The following is an 8324-nucleotide window of genomic DNA, read 5'->3' on the forward strand; positions in this document are numbered from 1 at the left end:
AATCCCATAATTAATAATTTAATATTTTCGGGTCTTACATAATCTGTAGACTAGGAAACAAATCAATAAAGATTATTCACAAGATATGCTAACAGTTAAAAGGAAAAAAAGGTCGATGCGGCTTTTATGAAAAATCTCGGGTCAAGAAAGTGTAGTTGTGAAATCAGTACTAGATCAAGCCGACTGTCAATCTATACTGAAGGAAGGGTTTCAAGTTTATCAAGATATTAATATAGATCTATTTTCTAGTGCATGAAATTAGGATTGAAATTTTGAATTTGAGTCATTTGTAACATTAAAAAAATTGTATATTAAATTTTATTTTTGAATTCTGTGGAATTTATGATACTGAAAAATTGTATATTAATTTTTTTTTTGTATACTTGAAAAAAGAAAAGGATGAAAAAAAGTTGTCAATTCCATTAACTGATGTTAAAAGTCATGTTTTTAAAATGCGGTAAAAGACACCGTTGTCTTTTGATCATACAACAACGATTTTTACTCAAACGACACGGTGAAAAAATGTTGTCTTTTATCGTACTTTTAACAAATGGCTTTAAATATCATTTTCAAACACCCCTGAAAACAACGATTTTCCACTCTTGTGTATTAGTTTTTTGTTGTAGTGTGTTAACTCGATCTAGTAGCCGAAAAATTTTGTGCGAGTGTTTATTAATCCCCATTATTAAACACTTAACAGATTCAAACACTCTCCTAATATACAATTATTGCATCCCAATAATATTTTTCCGGATACATAGCTCATGATAACATGTCGGTTCTAATGATATTGGATCGCATCACCTAACTTAAAACATTATAATTATTTGTTCGTTTTAAACCAATAATAATAGAATGGTGTGTGTATATGTATGTCGTTATCCATTGGGTTGAAGTGGCATAATTTCAGCCTATAATTAAGAGGAGGGCATAAGCTCAATTCCTCTCTTCCGATTGCGCATATTGCAATTCACACATAAAATATTAAAAAAAACAATTATGTCTGTCGAAGAAAATTATATCCTCATACGTATACCCACCAATTTATTAAATTATATAGTAATAGCTAGATACCACAAAATTATAATTAATTAAATATATTTGAACGCACTCAATCATCGCGCGATATCAAGCCACCCATTATCTTCCAACGATGCTTCCTTCATTTAAAGCTAAGATGAATCCTAACTATAATTTCAACAAAGAAAAAAAAACAGGATGAAATAAAAGAAACTAATAGGCCACACCCTTCATATAATATATTATATATACTTCATACTAGTGAAAATGACATATATATAATTTGTATATAATAATTTTTTTTTTACTTGAAGGATATTCAACATTTATTTTAGAATCAATTCGCATATATACATAACTATAATTAAAACGTAGTTTAATAGATTGGCAAAAAAAATAGATTTTCTTTTTAAAACATGTTTATGCATCACAAGAAATCAATGTAGTTATTATACATGTTTGATGTATTAAAGATCGATCTATAGTACTCTCTTTGATAACAAACAACTACATTATATATTTAGGGTTTCCTAGCTAACATGAAATCATATATTATACGTCATTCATTCTTAAAAATAAGGTTTCTCTTAATGTTTAAATATATTTATATCAAAAACAAAATTGTAATGTTGATCATGTATAATTATCTCTTTGCAATTTTGTTCTTTATATCGTTTACATTCTAGATTTATTCTACTTTATTGGTTTTCTTTTCTTTTCTTTTCTTTTCTTTTTTTCCAATTTTTTGTCATTTCTCTGAAATGAGACTAATTGGCTCAAATATGTGATTAGTTGTACATCAGTAATCTCGCATCTAAAAAAAGATTAGAATTGTGAATTTCGACCAATAATAATTGATAAAACATTATATGAAAACATGAACCCACAACTCTTTCTAGTCTACTGTCCTGTTGTCGAGCCACAGTCTGTCCAAGTAGACATCATATTTCCTTCTAGTATTGACCACAAAAAACTAGCAATATTTAATTTTTTTTGGGAAAAAAAAGAAGAAGAAGAAGAACTAAGAATACTTTATACTTGGCTCTCTCACTAATTAGCTGGAAACTGGAAACAACTGTACGTCTTGTCTTGTGAGTGATGATGTGGTACAAGTCTATTGATTTGGGTCATTTTCTAGCCCTTTTTAGTTAGTGCATCCATCTACTTCTTCATACGTGTTTTCTAATTTGTGAATTATATACGTAGGATATATATACTAGAAAAAAAAATATAGGTTTGAGTTGGTTGGAGAATTAAATATATTTTATAATGATGGGAATTTTCGAACATTTTTAATTTTGATGATGTACGTACGTATTGATCATGGCTTTCTAAAATGTAGTTATTATATAAAATAAAATAGGGTTCGTAGATTTAAGTAACTAGCTTGGTCGTTTAAGTTAATGAACAAACATATCTTTCTCGTTAGTTAAACATAAAAAAATTTATCATAATATATTTTTATGTAATATGTATTACTCACTTATCAGTACTATAGTCTAAATAGTATATATATTGATATCCTGACGAGATAACCCGGGTGAGTGGATAGCCCGGGTGGTAAGGAATACCCGGGTGGTAAAGTAGCCGGGAAGGATACCCGGATCCCAAGGACCCAGGGAGGCTTAGGGATCCCGGGAGATCAAGAGGAGTCCGGGTGAAAGTATGAGAGTCGGGCATCTAAGAGCAAGCTTTCGAAAGGTAAAGAAGAGAAGAAAAGCTGGTGGGACCCGAGTTTTCTATTCTCAAGGCCAGGAAGCGGCCACGTCTACTTGGAGTATCTCAGGCTCTTATCACAGACCAAATCATTACTAATCACGTTTCAAGCGGTATGGGTTCTTTTCTGAAAATGCGGGGTGTCTAAATCACACGTGGTAACCATCCCATCGCATTAAAAGCTATCAGTCAGTCCATACCCAGTAATCACTGGTAACCCGGTTTGACGAGTATAAATACCCGGCTCCTATGCGGGACTAAGGTATCTAATCTCTCACTTATCATTATCATTTTCCGCACACACTCACTTTTTTAAATATCATAAGCTCACTCCATACATCTTAGTCTGACTTAAGCATCGGAGTGCCGATGCCGGGAATCATTCCGGCTTCCCACTTACGAGTGTCGTTGTTTTTCAGGGTGTAGGCTCCATATCCAAACAGACGAGGAACTCGCCTGCTATTTTTCCCGGGAATTTACCCGCCCCCGGGTATCCATTTTATGATAATCGCATCATTGGCGCCGTCTGTGGAAAAGTGAGTACAAGGCGTGGATATGACCATTATTGATGATCCAGAGGGCTCTCATCGAGCAGTTGCCGCAATTCAAGAGCAAATGAACGCTATGGTAGATGCTGTTGTACAAAGAATTTTGTCCATACAACAAGAGGAAGGAAAGAATGGTCAAGGGAAAGAGAACGAAAAAGCGCTAGAAGGAGGAAAAGAACAGGAGCCGAGGCCTGATAAAAAAAATAAAGAAAGCATACATTTAGAAGAGAAGGGAAACTCACATGCTGGGTCTGCAAATATCACTATGGCAGGAGAACTGGAGATGTTGAAACAGAAGATACAAAAACTGGAGAACACGGACCCGCGGTAATCCTCGCAGGTCAAAAGTTTAGGCTGCCCTTTCTCCCTGGAGATCATTAGGGAGCCATTTCCAGTCTATTTCAAATCCGTCAAAATCAAGGAGTATGATGGCAACACCGATTCGGAGGAGCATGTGACTCGATTTGAAAATGTAGCCATGTTACATTGTTATGGCGATCAAATCAAGTGTAAAGTATTCCTGACTACTTTGGTGGACTCCGCTCAAAGGTGGTTCGAGAACTTGGAAGAGGGTAGTGTTAAAACTTTCAAAGAATTTGGGGAAGTCTTCTTGCAACACTTCAGCGGCAGCAAGCGGTATAAAAAAACTACTCTCAGCCTCTTTGAGATAAAGCAGCTGGGCGAGGAATCTTTGAGGGCTTATTTTAAAAAATTCAACAGGATAGCCCTAGAAGTACTTGCGTGTGCTCCGAAAACCAAAATCACCGCTTTCACACAAGGACTTAGAGAAGAAGAATTCTTTCGGTCTTTAGTCAAGAGGGCTCCCCGATACTTTGAGGACCTCTTGGCTCGAGTCGAGAAATATATCAATATGGAGGAAGCCCGGCGACAGAAGAGGGAGAAAGACAGGAAGGAAGGACACAGGGAGAAGGGAAACCAGAGTAGTCAAGGGAGGAGAAGGCAGGATCAACTGGGGAGGCTTGCCGCCTACGCTCCTCACAGGATAGATCGGGATCAAGGGGTTCATCTGTGTGAGGAGAATGCCCAACCAGTGCCTCCAAAAAGACCAAGAAAATATTGCTCGGTGCATCGAGTAAACACCCACGACACCAGTGAGTGCCGGAGGCTCATAGTAGAACCAGAACGGCCTATACCCAAGGAAGAAAGACAGGTAGAGAAAAAGCATCGGGGACGGGCGCCAAGGCCTGTCGTCCCACGGATCAATAGGCCCGACCCCCCAAAGGCGCGGGAAGTGACACCTCGGAGGCCAGACACAGAACCCCAAGAAGGATCTTCCAAAGGAGTGATTAACATGATTTTGGGGGGATCTATAGATGGAGATTCTAATAGGGCTCGGAAATCTTGGAGTAAAAAAAAATTATGGGAGTAGAGACCCGGAGGCTAAATCCCTGCCCTGACATTACCTTTGGGCCGGGAGATTTGGAAGAAGTATGCTTACCTCACAACGATGCCTTGCTCATCCAGGCTCGAGTTGTTAATTATGATGTAAGAAGAGTGTTTGTGGATTCCGGGAGTTCTGTGAATGTCATCATCCAAGCAGCATTCAAGCAAATGGATTTTCAGGGGTGTGAGATCAATCCCGTAAAAATGTCTTTTTATGGGTTCGATGGACATACCATCCGGCCTAGAGGGGAAGTGTGGTTACCAGTCACCTTGGGATCGGGTGACATAAAGAAGACCATCATGGCTCTCTTCACCGTGGTGGAAGCCCCATCTTCCTGCAATATTATCTTAGGGAGACCGGCCCTAAATGCCTTTATGGCTGTCGCCTCTACATATCACCAAAAGATCAAATTCCCGGTGGGCAATCAAGTTGGTGAAGTAAAAGGAGATCAGCATTCTTCCCGGCGGTGTTATGCGGATACCATCCGAGTGGACAATAAGAAAGCCCGGGGAAAGGAAGGAAGGGACGGTTCCAGGCGGGAGGAGGTATGCACAGTAGGAGAAGCAAAAGAAGAATATGAGGAGGTGGAGTTAGTACCTGGATAGTCAGGGAGGATTGCCAGGATTGCTCAGGGTTTGGAGTCCACTTTGGCTAAGCAGTTAAAAGCTTTCCTGGCTCAGAACATGGATGTGTTTTCCTGGTCTCCCAAAGAGCTGATTGGAATCCCGGCTCACTTGGCTGAGCATAAGCTAAATATCCTCCCGGGATCCCGACCTAATAAGCAAAAGAAAAGACACTTTGGGGCAGAGAAGGATAAGGTCATTGTCGGTCAAGTCCGGGAACTGCTAGAAGCAAGACATGTCAAATAGGTACAATTTCCTACTTTGTTATCTAATGTGGTGTTGGTACCCAAAAATACAGGGAAGTGGAGAATGTGTATTGATTTCCGCAACTTGAACAAGGCCTACCCCAAGGACTGCTATCCTCTGCCCCGGATTGATCAATTGTTGGATTTTACTTCCGGTTTCGAGCTGTTTTGCTTTATGGATGCTTATCAGTGATATTATCAGATCCCTTTAGCTCGGGAAGATCAAGATAAGATCAGTTTTTTTACATCGGGAGGAACGTTTTGTTATGTGGTTATGCCTTTCGGGTTAAAAAATGCAGGAGCCACATATCAAAGGATGATGGACAAAGTTTTCCAAAGCCAGTTGGGCAGAAATGTGGAGGTATATGTGGACGATATTTTGGTGAAGTCCCGGACCCAGGACAATTTTATCTCTGACTTGGAAGAAACTTTTGGTACCTTGCGAAGGTACGTGGTGAAGCTTAACCCGGCCAAATGTGTGTTCGGTGTTAAGAGTGGGAAGTTTTTGGGATTTGTAGTAACCGAGAGAGGGATAGAGGTAAACCCGGAGAAAGTAAAGATCTTGAGGGAGATGCCATCACCCTCAGCCGTCAGGGAGGTGCATTGGTTGACCGGAAAAATCACCGCCTTGTCTCATTTCATTGCTCGGTCTGCCCATCGAAGTCAACCCTTTTTTCAGGTGTTGAGGAAGGCTCAAAGGTTTGGATTGAGTGAGGAATGTGAACGAGCTTTCCAGGAGTTGAAGGAGCATCTGGAAAATCTGCCCATCCTGGTTAAACCCAAGCCCAGAGAGAGGTTATGGGTTTATATTTCCACAACAGAGTATGTCGTGAGCATGGTGTTGATAAAGGAAGAGGGAGGATACCAAAAACCAGTTTATTATGTGAGTCATGCTCTGAAGGGACCAGAGATCCGATACAGTGAAATGGAAAAGATGGCCCTGGCCCTCATCTTGATAGCTCGGAAGCTCAGACCTTACTTCATATCTCACCCGATCACGGTCTTAACCAATAGCCCTTTGGGCCGGGTGATGACTCATCCGGATGCTTCGGGCCGTTTGGTCAAGTGGGCGGTGGAGTTGGGAGAATACGACGTAGAATACAAGCCTCGGGCAGCTATCAAGGCGCAAGCTTTATCTGACTTCTTGACCGAGGTTATCACCTTTGGCCAGGAGGAGGTGTGGAGAATTTTTGTAGATGGGGCCAAAAGTTTGGAAGGAAGCGAGGTAGGAGTGATCCTAATTTCTCCCACCCAGGAGAAAACCAAGGTGGCAGTAAGGTTACCACCTTCTAAATATAACAATGAAGCAGAGTATGAGGCAGTAATCACAGGTTTAAAATTGGCCCGAGTGGCAGGAGTCGGGCATGTAATTGTGTATTCTGATTCCCAGTTGGTAGTACAGCAAGTCCAAGGACCTTTAGCATCAGGGAAAGAAGATTGCAGGAGTATGCAGGGCTTGTCAGGCGACAGGGAGGGGAATTTTCTAGCTGGAGCATAGAGCAAATCCCCCGGGAGCATAATTCTGAGGCAGACACCCTAACCAAAATGGCAGCATCTCTGACTAGTATTGATATCCGGGAAATGATACAACACTCGGGGTCAGTTATGGCCATAAGATAAGGAGTAGAAGAAGCCTTGGAAGGATCATGGATGACTCCCCTCATCGGTTTTCTGCAAACAGGGATCCTTCCTGAAGAAGAAGAAGTGCAGGCCCGAAAGCTCAAAAGACAGGTAACTCGATTTACCCTGATCAATGGAAAATTATATCGACGATCTTTTCAGGGCCCTTTATTTAGATGTCTGTCCAAGGAGGAAGTGGGTTATGTATTTCAGGAAGTACATGAAGGGTGCTGTGGAGATCATGGAGGGGCTCTGAGTTTAGCCCGGCGTACTTTTTTGGCAGGATACTGGTGGCCTACTCTACAGCAGGATGCCCGACAGACAGTCAGAACGTGTGAAGGGTGTCAAAGATTTGGAAACTTTTCCCACAAATCAGCGGCAGAATTACAGGCGGTATGAGCGTCTTGCCCTTTTGATTAGTGGGGTCTAGACATCGTGGGGTCTTTCCCTATGGGCCTCGGGCAAAAGAAGTTCTTACTAGTTGCAGTGGATTATTTTTCTAAATGGGTGGAAGCTGATCCTTTGGCAAAAATCACTGAAGGAGTTGTGTTGGTGTTTATTTGGAAAAACATTGTTTGCCAATTTGGTTTACCCTGGAAGCTTGTCTCAGACAATGGGAGGCAGTTCTAGGGATGGAGAATAAAAGATTGGTGCGCCGAGATGAGGATAAAACATGCATTCATTTCAGTGGCCTACCCCCAATGCAACGGGCAAACTGAAGTAACCAACAGGACAATCATCCAATCTTGGGTGGAAGAAATTCTTGGTGTACTATGGGCTTATCGTACTACCCCAAGGACAGCCACATGAGAAACACCTTTCAGCTTGGTGTATGGGTCCGAGGCCGTGTTGCCAGTAGAGATTGGGCAAATATCCTCGCGGGTAAAAGCCTGCCAGGAAGGAGAAACCGTGGTCCGGACATAGGAGCTAGACTTGATTGAAGAAAAAAGGTAAAGGGCCGCTATACGAATGGAAGCCTACCGGGGCAGGATAATAAAAGCTTTCAGCCAAAGGGTCAAGCCCCGAGAATTCCAGATAGGAGACCTGGTGTTGAAAAAGGTTAACCCGGCAGGAGAAGTAAAAAAGCTGGAAGAAAAATGGTAAGGGCCCTAAAAAATCGTTCGGAGGATAGGAAGCAACGCCTAGT

Source organism: Henckelia pumila, unplaced genomic scaffold (genome assembly GCF_033568475.1).
Source record: "Henckelia pumila isolate YLH828 unplaced genomic scaffold, ASM3356847v2 CTG_466, whole genome shotgun sequence".
Lineage (NCBI taxonomy): Eukaryota > Viridiplantae > Streptophyta > Magnoliopsida > Lamiales > Gesneriaceae > Henckelia > Henckelia pumila.